This window comes from Staurois parvus, unplaced genomic scaffold (assembly GCF_062004578.1).
Source record: "Staurois parvus isolate SC_StPar_1 unplaced genomic scaffold, SC_StPar_1.0 ptg000420l, whole genome shotgun sequence".
Taxonomy (NCBI): domain Eukaryota; kingdom Metazoa; phylum Chordata; class Amphibia; order Anura; family Ranidae; genus Staurois; species Staurois parvus.
Window position 1 is genome coordinate 266,627 of NW_028318216.1, and position 21,754 is coordinate 288,380.

The following is a 21,754-nucleotide window of genomic DNA, read 5'->3' on the forward strand; positions in this document are numbered from 1 at the left end:
TGACAATATAATGTCTATAGATATAGGCAGAAGAATTTTCAATGAAGTTGAGCATGTTAGAAATCCTTGTGGGATCACTGTCAAACATATGTATAGAAACAGCTCTTTGCGGAAAAAACGGTATAGTAGCTAGCACTTAAAGGTCAATATGGCAAATCCATCAAAGCAAAATATACATAATAGGGCAACGCTCAAAATAAGTGAATAAACTACAAAAATGGAAAATACAGTTTGTAAAATGTGATATATATAACAAACAGTGGAAAAAAATTAAATGTATTTAAGACAATCAGTATTTCTTCCTTTGACAATACATGTGAAAATTGTAAATAATATGTAAATATACAGCAAGTATATGTATTAAAGTCTATGAGAAATCAAGTGATTTAAATAACAGTTCAGAGTTATGGGTACTGTTCTTTTAAGAACATCCAGGTGATTCAAGTGTAGTATCTCATGCTTTCAGTGTGACCACCACCACTAACACATTGCACTCACCAGAAAGTATGGCTGCATAGATTATAAGCAGCATACAAGCTGTGTATAATGCATCAATACCACGATCTCCTGTCAACAGACATGGTCCCTTTAAGAGGAAAACCTTCAGATAGTGCCATCTAATTAGGGTGTCAAAATGTGGAGCAAGTGGGTATACCATACGGCTGTATTAAATAAGTACTCCCCAGCAAGAGCTTAGTGTAGCAGTTTTTATTCAAATCCAATTCACTTATACATAAATAAAACTTAAAACATAAAACTCACAAAGGCAGCCACTGCAAACAGAACCATGCAGCGGCGTGTTGTCAGCACTCTTAGTTCCACCCAATGCGTCACTTGCTCTAGCGCATCTTCAGGGAACCAACTTTAATAAGCTGTGCTTCATACTGCATAACACTGAGATTAAATTCTTGCACCAAATGAGAAGAGAAGTAGGAGTGCTTTAAGGGCATATTAAACAATGACATTCATCAGTGCATTCCACTAGGCAACTAATATAAAAGAACAAAAGTTAAATCTGGGTGGCTAAACACCAATGTAAAAAGGCATATTCATGATAAAGGTGAATGGTCATCACTGGCATTTCAAACATACAAAGAGTGCAATAAGAAATGCAAGAGAGTGATTAGGGCAACTAAAATATATTACAAAAGACATTTAGAGATTTACTAAAACTGGTGCACGCAGAATCTGATGCAGCACTGCATAGTAACCAATCAGCTTCTAGGTTTTACTGTCAAAGCTTAATTGAACATGCTGAAGTTAGAAGCTGATTGGCTACCATGCACAGCTGCACCAGTGTCATTGTACACCAGTATTGGTAAATCTCCCCCATTGCAAAGAAGAGTTTTTAAAAAGCCCAAAAAGTTTTCAGATATATAGTAAAGAGGCAAGGTCAGAACATATGGGGCCCATAAAAGATAATCAGGGAAATTGGTCACAATTGACATTAGATACATTCTTCTTCAAATTTTATATAAAGAAACAGGGAGGTTAGTAACATTATATTGAATATACCCTTATGCCTGACAGAGACCAATGGTCAAAGAGGACTAAAAAATAACTTAGCTATGTTATAGCCAGACTACTGTTCCTAATTTTTAAAGATAGCTTACTGGCTGGAATGGTGGCAACAGATTGACGAAAAGCAAATTCAAAAACGGGTTTAGATATTTATCTGAAAACTACAGACCTAACATCAATAGTATGTAAACTATTGGAAGGAAACTTAAGGGGCCATATCCAAGAATTTGCTAATGAAAATAGTATCATTAGTAATAACCCACATGGATTTTTGAAGAATTGTCCTTGCCACACCAACCTTTTAACATTCTATGAGGTGGTGAGGTGTAATTTGGATAAAATAAAACCTATGGATGTAGTGTATATAGATTTTTCTAAGGTATATAGATTTTGCTAAGGCATTTGATACAGTACCCCACAAATTATTAATTTACAAATTAAGGTCTTTTGACATTGATGACATTGTATATACCTGGATAAAACAATGGTTGCAGGAGCATGTCCAGAGGTTGGTGATTTATAGCATATTTTCTGAATGGTCTGGAGTTGTGAGTGGCATGGACCAGGCCTCTGTCCTGGGACCAATTCTATTTAACTTGTTCATAAACAATATAGAGGTTGGAATAAATAGTTCAACCTCAGTGTGTGCTGGGGATACAAAACTTAGCAATAACTTCACAACAGGATATAGCAATTTTGCAAGAAGGTTTATCAAACATACAGGGGTGGGCAGCTATACGGAAGATGAGAATGAATGCAGGAAAATGTAAAGTAATGCACTCGTAAAATAAATAAATTTATGCAAATTGCACGCTTGGGAAAGAATCTCTGGGGGAATAGTGGATTGAAAAGGATCTGAGGGTCCTAGTAGAGGACAGACTCAACAATGGTATGCAATGCTAAGCTGCCTCAAGCAAGATCAACAGACTATTAGCATGCATTAAAAATGGTATTTACTCTAGAGATAAAACTACAGTTCTAACACTTTACAAAGCTCTGGTTTGACCACATATTGAGTATGCCATCCAATTCTGGTCACCAATTCTCAGGAAGGATGTCCTTAAACTGGAAAAAATCCAGAAAAGGGCAATAAGACTAATAAGGGGGCTGGAGGACCTCAGTTATGAGGAACGACTACAAACATTAAACTTAATCTCAATGGAAACTTTTAAATCTTAAATCTTTAAAAAAGACACACAGCCACACAATGAGGTCGAACAAAAATGTTTCACTCCTAAATTGTGTAAAGGTTCCTTTGCTGTTGTTGTGAGGATGTGAAAATTCTTTTGGCAGTTGGTGTCAGTGGGGACTGTAGATAAGCAAAAAAAAAAATTTTAGATGTGTTCTTAGCGAACACAATGTACGTAAGGTTGACTCGAACATTGGCCGTTCGTGTGTTCGAAGAACACACGAGCAGTAAGGACATTCAGCGAGCTGTTCACCCGCCGCGCCCCACAGGTCATGTGCAATGATTTGGTCAATCACAGTGCATGATGACATTACATTATTTAAGAACTGTCAACCCAGTGGAGCTGTCAGATGGCCGTGAGCCAGTGTAGAGAGTGGAGCATTTCTTTTTCTTTTTGGCAGCAGGCATCGTGATTGACGTTGAATCTACTTCAGGGGACCTTTTTTTAATTTTTTTGTTTTTAATAAAGGACTTGTCAAAGACTGTCTGCTGACAATTTTTACACTACATTTTTTTTATTGAGTAGTGGTACCATGTACCCCATACTCATTCACATGGTGGGCAGGATCTGGGGGCCTTTTTGTTAAAGGGGGCTTCCAGATTCGGATAAGCCCCCCCCCGCACCCCCTCCGGCCATGGTTGTGGAGAAGAGATCCTTGTCCCCATCAACATGGGGACAAAGTGTTGAGGGCACTCCCCCATGTTGAGGGCATGTGGCCTGGTATGGTTCAGGAGGGAGGGGCCACTTTCTCATCCCCCCTTTCCTGACCTGTCAGGCTGCATACTCGGATAAGGGTCTGGTATGGATTTTGAGGGGACTCCCATGCCATTATTTAAAAAATTTTGTCGTGGGGCTTCCCCTCCAAATCTATACCAGACCCAAAGGGCTTGGTATGGATGGGGGGGGGGGGCACAGATTTTTAGAGAATAAAGAGAACATTAAAGAATACTTTTATTAGCTGTGCGGTATCTTAGCGTATACTCATATGCGATAAGATACTGCTTAGTGAATTGTCCCCTCTGTTCGAAGTTCGCAGTCAAACTTTCGTTAGGTTCGAATGTTTGACTGCGAACCAAACAGGGGGGTGTTCAACCCATTACTAGACAATAGATATACACACACACTCTCAGATTAAATGGGATGGACCAGTGCCTGTAATCAACCTTACCAACTATGTAACTATATTACTTCTACTTAGTATCAAATAGTAAGGAGAGAAATTTGGTAAAGCTGGCTCTCTGTTTGCTTTGTCGCAGCCTTGCGCAATCTGTGTCCAGACAACTGGTTAATACATATTATATGAATCATATTTACATGTTTTTCAGAACATGAAGTTGTCCTTTAACAATGAGTGTTTAATGAAACCAGTGAAAAAATAGTTAATACTTGAAAACAGGAAACAATTTATCACATAGTGAAAAATTATTTCTGAATTAAATGTTAGAATTGCAAGGAAAAAAAATTGTATTAATAATGTGTGAAACATTTCACTGTATTGACTGGACAGAATGGGAAGGAAGCCTGATGACGTCAGTGTTCAAAGATACTTCCATCAGCCAAGCCAACTACAGACCAGGAAGTTTTGGGCTCCAAATCCTTTCTATTTATCTTCTTGTTATAAGGGTTTTGTGCACAATCTTTTGCATGTTAACAAAGCTGTGTGGCTACCCGTTGGGACAGTTCATTATTTACATTTAGACTTTAGGTCGTCTTTAATCCATTCAATAAATCATTAGCAATCTTTGCTGCAGCCTTGTCATGGTGTGTGAACTGTAGTGTGAGACTCTTTCAGAATTCTATGCTTCAGTATTATTATTGACCTTTATGAGATTTGTCTATTAGTAAAGGTCTTAAGAAGCTTTGCTCCTTCACTATTAACCCTAGAGGAGAAGACACCCAATATAATAATAGACCGTTTAGTTTTAAAACATGTTTTACAATAAACTAGTGAAGAAGGGGTAAATATATTTTTTTTCTTACCACGGCTCATTTTAAAAATACGCTCCACTATTTTGGTGGCCATCAGTGCCAACCTGTCACTTTTGAAAAGGGGACCCTCAGCATTTTAGACATCCATTGTAAGACATGCAATGCTTCTGAGTGGGATATGGACAGGTATCAATATAGCACTCTATAATCCTCTTCCTATAATTGTATTCACTGTCCATATGCACATATGTCCAAGTTGGTGTTCCTGGAGTAAAGTTTTATTATTTGTTAAAATTGAAAACTGTAAAATATCAAAAGAATTGTGTAGCTGAAATCCAATGAATATATACTGGTTGTGAACTGGCCTGATATGAACAGAATACCAACCGGTGACTTCACTTATCTCCAATAGTGAATAGTCAGCTGTACCTAAGGCTGTAGACTGATGAAGTCAGACTAAAATATGATCTTCAACTTTTGATTTGGCAGAGAACAAGGAATTACTTTCTGTACAGGCACTGGAACTTTATATTTGTGAATATTCTTAATCGTTCTTTCAAATAAAGGCAACTTTGATGTTAGATTTACTGGTCTTTTAGCCTGAATGTAATCACATTGCTACTATATTCATCAGAGCTGTTATTGATGTGGAATAAATAAATTCCTTTCTTGCCTAGCAAAGTCTATAAAACACAGTCTCAGATTACCAATTTATGACATTAATACTCTTTAATTTCTTGCATGTTAAGATAACCATTGACCACTAGTAAGCCTTACCTGTTCACAGCAAGAAATTCCATTACACTGATTAAGCTAAACAAATTAAAATGTATTAAGTCTACATAAAATGAAACAAATTGAAGAGTAGCATGGTATAAATACATTCAGCAAAAAGTACATCTTGTTCTAGTTCTAAGGAAATGTTTTTAACATTTTTGTCTCCCATTTTGCCAAGGTTATGGGATTTTTGTAGTTTGCCATATTGTTTTTTCACATTGTTGAAGCATACATCTTTTATCAGTTTTTTATGGACTGAGCACAAAGATAAAGTTACTTTACTTTGATTCTTTTCACAACCAGACATTTGTTAAAACAGCTTGGCTTGCCGATTGGAAGGTCTTTTAGAAAGTCCTGTTTCCTTTTATGGAGTATATTCCTTATGGCAGCTCCCTATGTTTTTTTAATCATAGGAATCATATGCATACTAGGGCCAATAAACTTATCGGCATGTCTTTGGAGTATGGGGGGAAAGCATAGAACCCAAAGGAAACCCATGAACGCTTCTCATTAGTGTCCCAACTTTTGAACTAGGCTTTGTATCTTCCATGTTGACTGAAGTTGCAGTAGTTGCCAACTGGACTATCTTTTACAAAGCCCCTTAAATTCTTCTTACTTCATTTTGTGAACTGATCTGAAGAATGGTGAGTTCAGAGACTGCATTTCAGATAGCGGCAAATGTTGTCCTCACTATAGCCTGGAAGTCTTTTAGAATGTGTTCTAGTATTGCTTGCTGCTCATAATCCACTCCTACGAGTCTTCTCAGCCTCTGACAGTTACACCCTCCATCAAAGTACTGTGACCGACTCTTTATTGGCAATCGCTATGGATAGTTCTCCAGAAGTTCCTGATTATAAGGTGATGTATCTAGTTAACTTTACTGTGGGTGACATCACTAACATAACACCTGCTGATTTAGTGTATTTCTATTTCTTGTGGAAAGATGATACTGCAGACAAAACTAAAACTATTGTAAATCATGCAGTGTACTAGATTATGTGAGGTTGTTTCTGTGTTAGTTAATATATTTAATGGGACACATTCCTATAAAGACATACAGTATAACACTTCTGATGACCATGAGAGTTGCCACTCAAGTTCTTTTCAAGTTCTTTTCAAGAAAGATCACTTCTTGGATCATAATCTCTGATCTGCAATTCTGCATAAATTAAGAATTCTTCAGTAAAAGGTTCACAAAACCTAACTAACATCCAGCAAGCTTGGTAATAAAATGGATTGGTATATGGCTTCCATGGGGGCTCATGAGAGTTACAACCAAAAGTAGGCTGAAGCAAAATCTGTGATTAGACTTTCACAAGAAACGTGGCTCTCCTTTGCAAAGTATAATAGCCTGTGTAGTAATAAAATACTAATTCACCATCACAGTGCCCAAAATAAAGGACAATCAGGGGGCTGAATCACTAAAACCCAAGACTTGAGGGACACCAGCTACAAAAGAGCAGTGTAGCATCTATTATCCCTTAGACTTATACCATCCCACAGCCTGGTATTATGCACAAGCCTGGTCACCCCTGACATTATATTAGAAGGAGCAGCTGCTACATTGTCCAGTATAAATTGATTAAACTTTACCAGTCAAGTAGATTTAGGCAGTTAAAAAGTAAACTCTATATTTAGAGTATGACTAAGGCATGCAAGGTCGACATAGCATTAATCCTGCAGTATTTTAATCTTGTTATTTAAAGTGTGTCCTGCTGCTGTGTGATGATACAAATATTACCATCAATCACCCTACACATCTCTCTCTAGTGTACTGATTTCCCTGTGCTTCTAAGTGAAAAAAGATGCAATAGGGTTCTGTGAGATGTTTTTCAGGCATCAAGGAAGGTACAAAGTAATCATTAAAAGGGTAGACTACATGTCCTGAAAAGATTACATTTATTTCATGCAAGTGGCCAGTTTTAGTTAAGTCTTGCCAGAAAAGTAATATATTCCATGAAATAGGCGCAAACAGTTTAGGTAACAACATATCACGTCCATGTTTTCTTTTAATTTTGTATCTAAGTTAGGAAAATATGTCAATGAGATGAAGCCACAAGCTACCCCCACTTTGTGTACAGCCATGTTTGTCGCATCCTAGAAACATTCAGTCTTGGTTCCCGCATATGCGATTCTGAATGCGTTTTCAAACGCACAGATTCACATGACAGGCTAGCTATTATGTGTATCTATTGAGGTGGTTCACACTGATGCAATCCACAGGCATTACATTTTGAGTGCAATTCCAAAAAGGGCTCTGTGAGTTTGGAGTGGTGCATTCCAGACTCGCAAGTTATAGAGTATAGTATCATGCAGAGGTCAGTGTTCACATGGAATTGCAATTAACAGGCGATTTTGTATTGAATTCAATGGAAAGTGTTTTTGTATTGAAGTCAATGAGAGGCGTTTTTGTATTGAAGTCAATGGAAAACATGTTGGCATTGAAGTCAATGGAAGGCATTTTTGCATTGACATCAATGGAAGGCATTTTTGCATTGAAGTCAGTGGAAGGCAATTTTGCATTGAAGTCAAAGGAAGGCGATTTTGCATTTAATCCAGGACTAGCTCTGATGAAGAAGGGATCACCCTTCAAAATGCGTTAGCTTGAACAAGAGTTTATATCTCCCCTTTGGATGGAATTTGTACGTGACCTGTAACCCTGTGTTGGCTATGGTTATTATATGCCTATTTTACTGCTACTCTTGTGAGTATAATTTATTAATAAATGAATTCACTGTTTACTGAGGTAATGCGCAAGGTTGGTGCGCTCTTTATTTTGTTCTTCACTAGCTCCCTAATCCTTACCAGACCCTTCAGGTCTGGTAGGAACGTTAGGAGGGACCCCACAGAAACTTTTTTTTAAGGTGCGTGGGGTATCCACTGAAGGTCTTACCAGGCCCTTTAGGCCTGGTAGCACTTTTAAGGGGAACCCCACCCCCCCAAAAAAGTGTAGTGCCCCCCCTAAAATCATACCAGACCCTTGACCTGAGCACAGGCCTGGCCTGCGGCTTACCAGGCCATGTTTACAAACAGTTCTCCTACCCATCAGAGATGCTCGGCACTGCACGGGTACCGGCGAGTAATCACCGGCCAGGACCCGGTGATTGACAGCCGTGGCCGCGAATGGCAGCACAGGTAGGGCGCGTGCACACCTCATGCACGCCCCCTACCCAGAAGTGCAAAATCACGTACATATACATGATTTTGCACACCCATGCCGCTCTGTAGCAGTATTTCGGGAAGCGGTTAACTTGCATTGATCATTTAAATGCACATGTTGGTAGAGTAACTCTTCCTCTATAGTAACTCTTCTTTTTCTTTTTAATTGCAGGTAAATGATTGCCAGAAGCTACCTGCTGTCATTGAGTTCTTGACAAAGGAGGGGTGCAGGATGTCTGACATCCACAGAAGGATACAGAATGGTTACGGACATGGGTTGTCTTCAGTGCTGGTTTCCCCCTTCTTTAAACTTCTTCATCCATCTTTGCACATTGCTCTTGTCAAGGGTGTCATCTCTGTAATCTCTTGCTTGTTTTCTACGGAAATCAGACAGCCTGCACCTCTCCTTCATCAAGAACTCAGTGATAGCACGTTGCTTTTGCAGGGAATTCATTATATACCCACTGTACTATAAAAAAAGAAGAGCTACTATAGAGGAAGAGTTAGCCCTGGTTCACACTGATGTGGTGCAGAATTCGTTTTCTGTGCGAATTTCAAATCGCATCAGAATCACACCCCGTTCATGCGAACCACTGTGGGAGTGTATGTTAAGTTAACAACACCCAGAAAGAGGTCTGCAAAATGTGATACGATTTGCAGAATTGGATCTCATAGGTGTTAATACCCATGCGATCCGATTCTAGTGCGGACGAAAAAAGGGTCCTGCACGTTTGTGGTGTGGGTGCGGTGCGATTAGAGCCATACAAAATGTATGGCTCCAATTGCACCACACACAAATCGCATGCAATTTGCGCAGGAATCCCGTGTGGTTCCTGTGCGAATCACATGCGATATACCACGCCACATATATGTGAACCCGGGCTTACTCTACCAACATGAAATTTGTAAGCTATGTAAAATAATAAAAAAGCCACTTTTGCACTACTTTTGGTACAACCCTCCTATTTTTATTTTTAATCTTTTAGTCATGAAAAAATATGTATACAAAGCATCTTTACATTAATATGATTATACAGGATTTATAAATCGCCAACAGTTTGCGCAGCACTTTAAAAAATGAAGGGAGGCAGTACAGTTATAATACAATTCAATACAAGAGGGATCAGAGGGCCCTGCTCGTAGAGTTTGCAATCTACTGAATCAAGCTGAATGATGAATGATGAAATTAATGATTTTTTAATACTTTTTTTTTATAACTACAGAATACAAAGCTCAAACTACATATCTCTAGGCCTTATTTCTGTTGTGTACAAATTATTGGAAGGTATATTAGCAATGATATAAATAGATATTGTAGAGAAAAATGTAATGACAGTGAAACCACGTGGCTCATAAACAAAGGGTTTAATGATCCATTTTTATGAAAGGCTATGCTCAGATATGAAGGAAATACACAGTGCTTTTGTTTAAAGTTTCCTTTTTTATTTAGGAAAATAAAGTTTAAACATTTAAAACTATTTTTTTTTTATTTTTAGGCAAGTAAATATGAGATATTGCATTTAAAACCTGCAGGTAGTTACCATTACTTTATCTTGTTTTCCTCTGTCTTCCTCTGCTGAAGAAAATGCCAAAAGTTTATAAAGAAAAATAGCTCAAGCTAATATTTATACACTCTAACAGTAAAAGAGTTAGAGCAGTGACTCCTCCCTCTCCTGTTCCCCCTTCGCCACCACCCTCCCTATAGCTCTGTCAGATGTCATCGGATAGAATACACCTAACCAGGGGCAGACTGATGACTTATGGGGCCCCCGGGCAATAGGGGATCATAGGGCCCCTGTGTCCTTGCCCAAACTCAAAAAAGCCTATGAAAAAGGTACCAGGGGCATCTCATGGGGCCCCCTACTGACTCCGGGCCTTAGGGCAGTGCCCAAGTTTCCAAATGGTCAGTCCGCCCCTGCACCTTACATTAGGTATCTATTAATATATATCTTAAACAGTGAAGCGCTAAATAAATAAATAAATAAATATATATGTTAGGTGCCGTCAGTGAATATAAGTGCTATAGTGTAATAATTCCTTGTAGATCACTGGAACATGCCAACCAATGGTGTATATAACTGGAAACAAAACTGAATACTTAATATATCAGTGAGAAATGCTAAATAGATATATAAATAAATATAAACACACCAGTGATGAATAATCTAATACCTCCGATAAAAACTTCTTCTCATTCACAGAAGAATATAAATAAATAAAAAAGTGCTCATTAAGTGAACAAGTGATCAAAAACTCAAAAAGTGAACAAGTGTATATAAAAAAACTTTTCTACGTGCATATACCAAAAATGTATATACATATAACATATATATAGATAAATAAAGTCCATGCAGGTGTAGCTTGTGAAAAAACGTGGTCTTCACTTCTAGTGCGCACACACACACAAATCCTCAAATGGCAGCAGTGCCTGCTCACCTCCCCGCACTGACCCTCAAGGGGCCAAAAGGCTACTTAATCTCCTCTATGGCCAATCTTTCTCCTTCGGTAGCTCAGCAGGGGATCACAGGGTCTCCACTTCTCCTCCACTCATACGTCATATAGGACATAAAACAGAGCTCCCATAGTGTAATATTGTTTATTATAGGCCACTTCTATTGTATATTGGTTGTACTCACAATTTTCTCCCTGGTTACACAGACTTTCCACCTCATCCCATAGGTGTATCACATGAATCACAGGGGAACACCAATATGGCCGCTCCGTTCGGACATGCGTCCCACGTGACCGGAAGTGACGTATTTCTAAACCGGATATGGCGTACCGACGCGTTGCGTCACGTACGTCGTGACTTCATCAGGGTTAACGCCCACCAGTGTCAGAATACATTTAAATAGGATCAGCCTAATCTCTCTTCCCAATTAGAAGGCGGGCTCTCGGCAGCCATTTTCCCGAAGCCCGCTATCTTCACCATACAACACGGAGGGACATTATCATAAGGTCCCCCTATGGGAAAAAACCTCAATCTATATCACTATTTATCATTGCAATTCTTATATCCCATTGGTAACCGATAAATCTATGGAGTATCACTATACAGTTTAAACCCCAACCATCCACCCTATTTAAAAAGTCTCTTTAATATATTAAAAAACCTTTGTACACATAATAATTATATTTAATAGACACCAATAAAAAAAAAATATATATAAAAAAATCTAAAACCCATATAAAAAATATATATATATATATAAATATATATATTATTGATACCACATCTATGCAATAACCCTTCTACAGAAAAAATAAATCATAATATTAGAAACGGACCATTAATACTTTAACCACTAATATCTACCATATATAGGAATGTCTCCTATGTATATAGAAGGAATCATGTTAATACACCTATGGCTCAAGTTTACAGTATTCCTCATATTATACATATAAACCTTTCATTCATCCTTATTATTAAATATCATATATTACAAATCAATAAAACACTAAAAACATGTAAATAATTCAAATGAATACCTAATGGATATATATTTTAAAATACTTAGTACTCCCGTCTATTCTAACGATAGACCCAAAAACTATATTATCAAGTGTACCGAAAAAAATTGTACATCATATCCATTCAAAAAAGACTACCGCCACTAGGGGCTCCCTAAAAACCTAATACTTAAAAGTCACTAATAAAACAATTTAAATCAAATTCCACATTGAGTCCAGAAGGGGCCTGCGTGTGCATAGTAAAAATCCATCGAGATTCCGCCTGGCTCAAGGATTTAATCTTATTACTTCCTCTCCAGTGTTTTGTATATTTTTGAATCCCCCAGAACCTCAAACCTGAAGGATCCTTATTATGTTTTTTTAGAAAATGTTTGGATACACTGTGTTTTGGGAAACCATTTTTTATATTCTGAACATGTTCCCTAATACGTTTCCAGAGCGGTCTTTTTGTTCTGCCTATGTATTGATAACCACAGTCACACTCCAAACCATAGACCACACCTTCTGTACGACAGGTAATGAGATCCTTAATTTTATACTCCTTTCCATCAACATTACATTTAAAAGTTTTTCGTTTCACATTTTTTCCTCTTGTTTCCCTGCATCCATAACAATGTCTGCACGGGAAAAAACCTATTTGATCCAAAAAAGTGAATTTTTTCTTACCAGGTGGATCTAACACACTTTTAACTAGCCTCGTCCTCAATGTGGGTGCTCTTCTATAAATAAATTTTGGACAATCATCTAATATTGGGTTCAACACAGGGTCAGATTTCAGAATAGACCAGTGCCTCCTAAATATTTGTTCTATTTTTTTATAGTGAACATTAAAATCTAGCACAATGGCCATCTGACTGTCAAAATTCTCAACCTTCTTCTTGTCCAATATTAACGAATTCCTCTCCAAATTCCCGACTTCATTAATCTTTCTTTCGATTTCTTGTTTTGGGTACCCTTTATTTATGAATTTGTTCCCCATCAATTCCGCTTGTTTTTTATAATCTTCTTGGCTTGAACAATTCCTTTTAAGCCTAACCAGTTGTCCCTTTGGAATATTATACAGCCATGGGGGAAAATGACAACTGTCTACTGGTATATAACCATTCCTATCTACTTCTTTAAAAAACGTTTTGGTAACAATTCTTCCTCTTTCTATTCTAATATTCAGATCTAGGAAGTTAACCTGACAGTTATCATATGTCCATGTAAAATTTATATTTCTATTATTAGTATTCATTCCGTTCAGAAACCTTAGTAATGACTCGCTGTTTCCTTTCCATATAATGATCACGTCATCTATATATCTAGAATATAGCATAGGTTCCTCGGGGGTTCGGCGATAAATCGCTTCTTCCTCCCAGTGGGCCATATACAGATTGGCCACACTAGGGGCATACTTAGCCCCCATTGCAACCCCTTTTATTTGTTGAAAAAAGGTCCCATCATGCCAGAAATAATTCTGTTGGAGGCCAAATTCTAAACATTTTAATATATATCTTCTTTGTGGCCATCCAATATTGGTATATTGTCTCAGGCCCCAAGCAGCTGCTTCCACTGCTCCATCGTGATCTATAATGGTGTATAAGGAAGTTACATCCGCACTCGCTAGAATAACCTCTGAATTTATCTCTATTTTATCCAGTAGTTGGATTAAGTGCTTCGTATCGCGTAAATAGGCTCTGGTCCTTCGAACTGCAGGTTGTAAATAGAAATCCACATATTGACCTAATCTCGCCAGGATGGATTGAATTCCATTTACGATAGGTCTTCCTGGAGGTTCCTTCATATTTTTATGTATCTTGGGAATTGTATATATTATGGGTATCCTACATAATTCAGGTACTAGGTATTTAGCCTCCTTTTTATTCAAAATTTTCCTATTTTCTCCTTCTTGTACAAGCTTAAAAGGAGACAGATATTGGATCCAATAATACCACTCCGATTAAAGATCAAAAGATGGATACAAACAGATCCCTCCCTATGCCGCCAAAAATAGCATTTAGGGGTAATAATGATCAGAGAACTAATCAATATGTACCACCATACCATACCCCATATAATGGATGGAAGCAGCAACCAAAGAAAGGAGGACCTTATTACAATAATAAAAATAACATTAAGAAAAATAACAATAATAATTATAAAGGGAAAAATGGAGGTAATGGTTGGAGACCTAATCCACAGTGGAACCAACCAAATAATTATCCCAGACCAGAATACTATGGCCCCCTTAGGCCTGAGTATTACCAAAGACCGTATAATTACTACCCAGAAAGGAGCCCAAGATTCTATCCACAAGAAAGGTGGTATCCACCCAATGGAGAAGGTAGAAGCCCCTTTGAGATGTCTAATAGATATGAGGCATTAAGAAATGAATTGCCACCGAGAGATTTTTTAGACAGAGACAGGAGTCCGGAAGGAGTAAGATGGAAAAGCCCCCCAAGAGGAGGGGATGTAGGGCAGGGTGGAAACAGCAAAAGAAAAAGAGAATAATAGGGGAAGGTGTATTTAATTTGAGTGGATGTGATCTATCTAGAGAAGAGATCATGGCGTTAGATAAAGGCCTGAAATTTGCACCACCCAAAGCAGCCAATAAATTTGACACCTATGTTGATGCTCAAAAATTCATCCGTAAGTTAAATATAAAAAGATATTTTTTAGGACTACCAGGGGCAAAAAGCAATATAGCAAGCGGTTCGAGTAATGAGATTTTACATAGTTTTTTAAAAAATAAGTCACTTTTTAACCCACAAATTTCTGGTAATCACCATATTGAGGTTTTTAAACGTATGATTAACAAAGATCTGGATAATCTTAAAATTCCAAAAATTTCAACTAATATTGGTATCCAAACAGGAATCAATAGACTTTCTAAAAGAGAGAATATAGTAATCAGACCGGCAGACAAGGGAGGGGGGATTGTGATTCTGTCGAAAGAGTACTATTTACAGGAATTGAATAAACAATTAGCTGATATTTCTACATATAAAGTGATTCCAAAGGATCCGACATTAACATATAAGAAGAAATTGGTTAAGCTTGTACAAGAAGGAGAAAATAGGAAAATTTTGAATAAAAAGGAGGCTAAATACCTAGTACCTGAATTATGTAGGATACCCATAATATATACAATTCCCAAGATACATAAAAATATGAAGGAACCTCCAGGAAGACCTATCGTAAATGGAATTCAATCCATCCTGGCGAGATTAGGTCAATATGTGGATTTCTATTTACAACCTGCAGTTCGAAGGACCAGAGCCTATTTACGCGATACGAAGCACTTAATCCAACTACTGGATAAAATAGAGATAAATTCAGAGGTTATTCTAGCGAGTGCGGATGTAACTTCCTTATACACCATTATAGATCACGATGGAGCAGTGGAAGCAGCTGCTTGGGGCCTGAGACAATATACCAATATTGGATGGCCACAAAGAAGATATATATTAAAATGTTTAGAATTTGGCCTCCAACAGAATTATTTCTGGCATGATGGGACCTTTTTTCAACAAATAAAAGGGGTTGCAATGGGGGCTAAGTATGCCCCTAGTGTGGCCAATCTGTATATGGCCCACTGGGAGGAAGAAGCGATTTATCGCCGAACCCCCGAGGAACTTATGCTATATTCTAGATATATAGATGACGTGATCATTATATGGAAAGGAAACAGCGAGTCATTACTAAGGTTTCTGAACGGAATGAATACTAATAATAGAAATATAAATTTTACATGGACATATGATAACTGTCAGGTTAACTTCCTAGATCTGAATATTAGAATAGAAAGAGGAAGAATTGTTACCAAAACGTTTTTTAAAGAAGTAGATAGGAATGGTTATATACCAGTAGACAGTTGTCATTTTCCCCCATGGCTGTATAATATTCCAAAGGGACAACTGGTTAGGCTTAAAAGGAATTGTTCAAGCCAAGAAGATTATAAAAAACAAGCGGAATTGATGGGGAACAAATTCATAAATAAAGGGTACCCAAAACAAGAAATCGAAAGAAAGATTAATGAAGTCGGGAATTTGGAGAGGAATTCGTTAATATTGGACAAGAAGAAGGTTGAGAATTTTGACAGTCAGATGGCCATTGTGCTAGATTTTAATGTTCACTATAAAAAAATAGAACAAATATTTAGGAGGCACTGGTCTATTCTGAAATCTGACCCTGTGTTGAACCCAATATTAGATGATTGTCCAAAATTTATTTATAGAAGAGCACCCACATTGAGGACGAGGCTAGTTAAAAGTGTGTTAGATCCACCTGGTAAGAAAAAATTCACTTTTTTGGATCAAATAGGTTTTTTCCCGTGCAGACATTGTTATGGATGCAGGGAAACAAGAGGAAAAAATGTGAAACGAAAAACTTTTAAATGTAATGTTGATGGAAAGGAGTATAAAATTAAGGATCTCATTACCTGTCGTACAGAAGGTGTGGTCTATGGTTTGGAGTGTGACTGTGGTTATCAATACATAGGCAGAACAAAAAGACCGCTCTGGAAACGTATTAGGGAACATGTTCAGAATATAAAAAATGGTTTCCCAAAACACAGTGTATCCAAACATTTTCTAAAAAAACATAATAAGGATCCTTCAGGTTTGAGGTTCTGGGGGATTCAAAAATATACAAAACACTGGAGAGGAAGTAATAAGATTAAATCCTTGAGCCAGGCGGAATCTCGATGGATTTTTACTATGCACACGCAGGCCCCTTCTGGACTCAATGTGGAATTTGATTTAAATTGTTTTATTAGTGACTTTTAAGTATTAGGTTTTTAGGGAGCCCCTAGTGGCGGTAGTCTTTTTTGAATGGATATGATGTACAATTTTTTTCGGTACACTTGATAATATAGTTTTTGGGTCTATCGTTAGAATAGACGGGAGTACTAAGTATTTTAAAATATATATCCATTAGGTATTCATTTGAATTATTTACATGTTTTTAGTGTTTTATTGATTTGTAATATATGATATTTAATAATAAGGATGAATGAAAGGTTTATATGTATAATATGAGGAATACTGTAAACTTGAGCCATAGGTGTATTAACATGATTCCTTCTATATACATAGGAGACATTCCTATATATGGTAGATATTAGTGGTTAAAGTATTAATGGTCCGTTTCTAATATTATGATTTATTTTTTCTGTAGAAGGGTTATTGCATAGATGTGGTATCAATAATATATATATTTATATATATATATATATTTTTTATATGGGTTTTAGATTTTTTTATATATATTTTTTTTTTATTGGTGTCTATTAAATATAATTATTATGTGTACAAAGGTTTTTTAATATATTAAAGAGACTTTTTAAATAGGGTGGATGGTTGGGGTTTAAACTGTATAGTGATACTCCATAGATTTATCGGTTACCAATGGGATATAAGAATTGCAATGATAAATAGTGATATAGATTGAGGTTTTTTCCCATAGGGGGACCTTATGATAATGTCCCTCCGTGTTGTATGGTGAAGATAGCGGGCTTCGGGAAAATGGCTGCCGAGAGCCCGCCTTCTAATTGGGAAGAGAGATTAGGCTGATCCTATTTAAATGCATTCTGACACTGGTGGGCGTTAACCCTGATGAAGTCACGACGTACGTGACGCAACGCGTCGGTACGCCATATCCGGTTTAGAAATACGTCACTTCCGGTCACGTGGGACGCATGTCCGAACGGAGCGGCCATATTGGTGTTCCCCTGTGATTCATGTGATACACCTATGGGATGAGGTGGAAAGTCTGTGTAACCAGGGAGAAAATTGTGAGTACAACCAATATACAATAGAAGTGGCCTATAATAAACAATATTACACTATGGGAGCTCTGTTTTATGTCCTATATGACGTATGAGTGGAGGAGAAGTGGAGACCCTGTGATCCCCTGCTGAGCTACCGAAGGAGAAAGATTGGCCATAGAGGAGATTAAGTAGCCTTTTGGCCCCTTGAGGGTCAGTGCGGGGAGGTGAGCAGGCACTGCTGCCATTTGAGGATTTGTGTGTGTGTGCGCACTAGAAGTGAAGACCACGTTTTTTCACAAGCTACACCTGCATGGACTTTATTTATCTATATATATGTTATATGTATATACATTTTTGGTATATGCACGTAGAAAAGTTTTTTTATATACACTTGTTCACTTTTTGAGTTTTTGATCACTTGTTCACTTAATGAGCACTTTTTTATTTATTTATATTCTTCTGTGAATGAGAAGAAGTTTTTATCGGAGGTATTAGATTATTCATCACTGGTGTGTTTATATTTATTTATATATCTATTTAGCATTTCTCACTGATATATTAAGTATTCAGTTTTGTTTCCAGTTATATACACCATTGGTTGGCATGTTCCAGTGATCTACAAGGAATTATTACACTATAGCACTTATATTCACTGACGGCACCTAACATATATATTTATTTATTTATTTATTTAGCGCTTCACTGTTTAAGATATATATTATTGGTTACTGAATGGTTAAGTTTTAAGTGACAGCAGCTGTTTCAGATAGGGATTGTGCCTATATTGAGCGCAGGAGGATACTCTAATACTGTCATTAGGTATCTATTGCTATGCTCACTTCTTATTTTTTAATTACTTAAACATGCACTTGTAAAACAAAGTATGCACATATATGTGTGAATATAAATAAATATATATATATATACACACCGATCAGTGATGAACCACTTAATATTGAGTAGCTCTCCCTTTTTGTCACCAAAACATGCCCTTTTTGCCACCAACAGCCCTGACCCATCACAGCATAGAGGCTTCTATACCTCTGAGGGTATGCTGTGGTGTCTGGCACCAAGCTGTCAGTAGCAGGTCAGGCCTCCATGGATTAGACTTGTTTTGCCAACACATCCCACAGATGCTCCATTGGATTGTGACTGGGATAATGTTAAGGCCAAGTCAACCATCACAGCATGGAGGCTACTATACCTCTGAAGGTATGCTGTGATATCTGACACCAAATCGTCATTAGCAGGTCAGGCTTCCATGGATTGGACTTGTTTTTCCAACACATCCCTTAGACACTCAATTGATTTGAGACCTGGAGAATGTGAAGGGCAAGTCAACCATCACAGCATGGAGGCTACTATACCTCTGAAGGTATGCTGTGGTCTCTGGCACCAAGCCATCAGTAGCAGGTCAGGCCTCCATGGATTGGACTTGTTTTGCCAACCCATCCCACAGATGCTCAATTGGATTGAGATCTAGAAATGTGAAGGTCAAGTCAATACCTCTAGCCCATTGTTGTGTTCCTCAAACAATTCTAGAACCATTTTTGCAGTGTGGCATTTGTGGCTGAAAGCAGTGGTGTATTTCATTTTTGTGCTGCCCTAGGCAACACAAAAATCACCCCCCCCCCTCGGCTGCCCCCAACCTCCAGCCCCCCTAGCTGCCCTTCAACCCCTTAAGGATAAGCTGACACCATCCAGCAGCCCCCAGCCTATCGTGAATCACTCATTTGCTCTACACAATCCTCCTCCATTCCAGGGCTCACCAGCACAGAATGACATCCATCGGGCACTGCTGAAGCCTTGATGAGGACAGGGAAGGAGAGCCTGACACCATCCAGCTGCCTCTCATGGATCCCAGCTCCTGCTGTTCCTCTGCCTCCACTGCTCCCCAATTACTGCCTGCCACTGTGCTACTTCTGCCAGGGGGTAGCATTGCCCCCTCCCTCTCGAAAAAATGCAGCCCTAGACAAACACCTTGTTTACCCCTGGCTGAAACAGGGCACTGTCATCAGGAAATACAGTTTCCATTAAAGAATGTACCTGGTCACCAATAATGTTTAGGTAGGTGGTACATGTAAAGTAACATTCACATGAATGGCAGGACCCAAGGTTTCCCAGCAAAACATTGCCCAAAACTTCACACTGCCTTCGCTAGCTTGCCTTCTTGCCGTACTGCATCCCGGTGCCATCTCTTCCCTGGGTAAGCAATGCACACACATCCAGACATCCATATGATGTAAAAGAAAATGTGATTCATCGCAGCAGGCCATCTTCTTTCATTGCTTTGAGTCCAGTTCTCATGCTTACGTGCCCATTGTAGGCACATTTGGCTGTGGACATGGGTCAGCCTGGGCACCCTGACCAATCTGCGGCTACCTAGCCCCATACACAACAAACTGCAATGCCCTTTTGTTCTGGTTTTAACACATCACTTCAGGGACAACATGTTTACTTGCTGCCTAATATATCTCACTGACTTTTAGATGCCATTGCAATGAGATAACCAATGTTATTTTCTTTTACTCTTGGGATCTGGGCACATTGGGCTGCATTTTCATAGTCATAAAGTATACATAAACCCTAGCAAAATACTTCTCTTGTTTGCTCCCCTATTATAAAGATACTATTGAAAGCATTTTGGTATGTTGTGCTCAAAATTTTTCATTCCCTGGAAGAAACTGTGAAATTTGGGGATTTATATTGCAAATATGACTGATCGTGCCAAAAAGCTGTCTTTAATTTAAGGGTAGTGATCATATGAAGCCATTTATTATCACATAGTTGTTTGGCTCCTTTTTAAATCATAATGATAACCGAAATCACCCAAATGGCCCTGATCAAAAGTTTACATACCCTGAAATGTTTTGCCTTGGTACAGACACAAGATGGCACACACAGGTTATATTGGCAATTAATGGTTAAATTCCTACATCTGTGGCTTTTTAAATTGCAATTAGTGTCTGTGTATAAATAGTCAATGTGTTTGTTAACTCTCACGTGGATGCACTGAGCAGGCTAGATACTGAGCTATGGGGAGCAGAAAAGAACTGTCAAAAGACCTGCATAACAAGGTAATGGAACTTTATAAGATATGGATATAAAAAGATATCCAAAGCCTTGAATATGCCAGTAAGTACTGATAAATCACTTATCAAGAAGTGGAAAATTCTGGGCTCTCTTGATACCAAGATAAGGTCAGGTAGACCACAACTTCCAGAAGAGATGTTTGGGATACAAAGGAAAACCCACAGGTAACCTTAGGAGAAATACAGGCTCCTCTTGAAAAAGACAGTGTGGTTGTTTTGAAAGAGCACAATATGACTATACTTGAACAAAAATGAGCTGCATGGTTGAGTTACCGGACATTAATTGCAATTTAAAAATGTGGGAAATTAACCTTTAATTGCCATTTTAACCTGTGTTTCACTTTGTGTGTCTGTACCAAGGCCAAACTTTCCAGGGTATGGAAACTTTTGATTAGGGCCAGTTGAGTGATTTCCATATTCATTATGACTTAAAAAGGAGTCACACAAACTATGTGATAATAAATGGCTTCATATGATCACTATCCTTAAATAAAAGACAGTTTCTTGGCGTGATCAGTCATATTTTCAGTAGCAATGCCAAAATTTCACGATTTCTGCCAGGGTAAGCAAACTTTTGAGCACAACTGTATATCTGTTTAGTAATGCAAAAAATACCTGTTGATCCTACAGAAAAATCACCAATTGAAAAAAAAAGCCTCAAAAAACGAATACAGCCGCTACATCTAAGGACTGGAATCCTGCAACATATTACATTTTTGGTCTTGGGTTTAGATACACTTTACATTTAGGGAAATTCAGAAATGAAGGGAATTAGCTGTAGAGATTTATTATTAAGCCAGCAGCTGCACAATGTAAATGTCAGACAGTCCCTCACATACATTTACAGGAACCTTGCACTG